The sequence below is a fragment of the Poecilia reticulata genome, linkage group LG17 (genome assembly GCF_000633615.1).
Source record: "Poecilia reticulata strain Guanapo linkage group LG17, Guppy_female_1.0+MT, whole genome shotgun sequence".
NCBI lineage: Eukaryota > Metazoa > Chordata > Actinopteri > Cyprinodontiformes > Poeciliidae > Poecilia > Poecilia reticulata.
In genome coordinates this window covers 28,103,368-28,106,243 of record NC_024347.1, presented here as the reverse complement: position 1 = coordinate 28,106,243, position 2,876 = coordinate 28,103,368, and positions in this window count along the sequence as shown.

The window sequence follows — 2,876 nt, the reverse complement described above, 5'->3', positions numbered from 1 at the left end:
AGGGAAATCCCCCTCGGTGCAAATGCCTTCTTTCTGATCCAGCGGTTCTCCTCTGGTCACGTGTTCTGTCCCTATGAATCACTCCACTATAAACAGTGAATGAGAAAACTCAGCAGGAATCCCAGAACTGCGTTTACACGAGCTGCGGCTTTATAATGTCGGGGTAATCTTGGGCATTTGTGACTCACTCTGTCCTTAAACACGTAGTTACCGCAACCACTTGGGCAGCTCCAATGTCAGCTTGTTTTGTATGAGTCACGCCAATCAGACCCAGCAAAATCTGAGTACAGTGCATCTCAAGTCTGGAGGAAAGCAGTGTGGCATTCCAAAGTAATGGACTCTATATTGGGCTCTGGGGATTGTTTCTCAGTATGTGGGCTGATGTGTTGGTGCCATTTCACGTGGGAGCATTTTGTGTGCAAGTCTGTGTGTGTATGTTTGATTTCTTAGAAGAATGGTAACCATTTGTTTGTTTGTGCCACCCTGGTTTACCCTCACAATCAGAGGCTTGTGCGTAGGCTGTTGTGTGTGTGGCCACTGTATACTGGGGAAACCAATGCTGCAGGACCGTACTCCCAAGAGCAAGCCAGTCCGGCTAACAAGCTCTGCTGTGTTGCATACAGCTGCTGGAGGACAGTACAACCATGACCCTGTTGAACCTTTTTTTCCCTGCACACAAGGAAAATGTGAATGGGACATAAAACACTGCCAGTATTTCACAGAAATTAAAATTGTAAGGTGCCCTTGAGTGAGGAACTTTATAGTTCATGCTGTGCAAGAAGATGTGTGAAGAAATTCACATCAACGTAACAAGATGAGGCAGATGTGATAAATCTGGGTCCATATAATTTTATGGGAATATTAGAAAAGAAAGACTCAAACGTGATTAATGATCATTTAAAAGAAACACAGACGTAACCAGCAATTTTCCAAGCTGCACTGCATGTTGAGATGCTTGTGCAAATGTTGGGTCATGAGATTTCTGCAAATTGATGTGAAAGAAGGAGCTGAAATGGCAGAAAAGGCAAATATTATCTAATTTCACCAATTCAGTGATCAGAGGTTGGGAAATTTTGGTTTTTCTTTTTCTGACGCCGCCAATCCAGGCCATTAGCCGTCATTGCAGGTCCATTATTTTATTTCATTTGGCTGATACATTTAATTTATCTGCCATGCTTTTGACCTGGGATCAGAATTTTGCCATTTTATTTTCCGTATGGAAAATCATTGAAAGCTGAAATGAGTCACACATAATGTTTACATAGCCGATTCCCTCCACACACACTCCCTAAAGAACAAAGCAGAAAGCAGATTATAACACTGGAGCCACTTGATCTGAGACGTTCTGCTTATTGGAACTAATTACTCAGTAATCTAAAGGTGATTGAACGCTCTACGCAGAGCCACATTCACACAGGATGCTCTCAGAAGTCCATTTGAAAACACAAAGCTAATCTAGGGACCGCTTAGCTTTTTTCTTGCTTTGGTGAAGTAGGTCATTTATTTTGTAATAAATGTTTTTACCATTGTCTGTAAAAGAAAATCTTCATGAACCCAGATTCCCGTTCACGTTCTTTTGACACAATTGTTCAAATGTTGAGTCTCCTGTCTGCATGGCAAATATGACAATAAGTTTCTCTAAGTGGACGGTGCATGTCATTCACTCAGGATCTGTCCACACAAATACAACAATTTAGCAAAACATATCTTTCCATGGCAATCTGTGAATGAAAATTAAGAATTAAAATTTAGTGGAAGTCATGTAAAATGCTTTCCAAAGTTCAGATATTTGTGATAAAAGCTTCCATCAGTTCATAACTAATGGAAGATGGTAAATGATGTCTAAGGAAACACAACAGCAGCAGCTTTGTGAGATTCTTTGTGATCTGGGAAATTGTATAGACACTCTACATTGTATAGACACTTTCAGGAAACAACTTAAGACCCACTTTTTTTAAACTTGCTTTTTAGAGTAATATTGTGTTTTATTGTTTGTATGTTGTTTTAAATTGTTTTATTTTTACACTTTGTGCAGCACTTTGTGACCCTGGTCTGTGAAAAGTGCTATAGAAATAAAGCTTACTTACTTACTTACTTACTTAAATGTCCCACTCTTTGCTCACTAAGCTCCACTAACACAACTACCGTCTAACATTAATGCGTTTTACAGACAAGAATGGATAATGAAACGGTGTGCAGCACATGCAGCTTCCTAACATGCAGACTAGCTAACCAGGCCATGAAACTAGGAAATTACCCAGCTACTCTGTAATGAGCAGAATGTCAAGACGTAATTACATTCTGTACATATGGTACGTTTAATTAAAAACTTCTATATTCAACGGCTGTGGATTCCATATTTTATTCCATGACAATAAACCTTTTAGCATTTCAAAACTTTCTGCTTGAAATTTCTGTGACCACAGTGAACCTGGAGATTTAGTTGAAATCTGTAAATACTTAAGACCCCAATAACATAACTTGTAATAGTTCAAACACAAAATATACCTTATTATTCATCATTAAAGACAGTGAAAACAACCTTGGCACTGCCATACAGTCATATCTCTTAGGAGTGCAGCCAATCAGTGCCAATGGAAATAAATGACGCTACTGGATTGTATCTAGTCCTACGTAGCATTAAGATTAGGTACTTCAGCTTCCCAAGCTGGACTCTCTGTCAAGTATTTTGCTTCGAGAAAAAAATCTGCGAATAGGTGAAAAATGAGCCAAAATCACTCTGCTGTGAAGCTGTGCTTCAGTTTGTCTCTGTCCATGGTCCCTTTGATTGCCATCAATTCCCTCATCTCAATTTTATATTGTGTTGCTTGATTAATTAACATTTATTTATCTAGGTAATATTCCAATGAGATTTA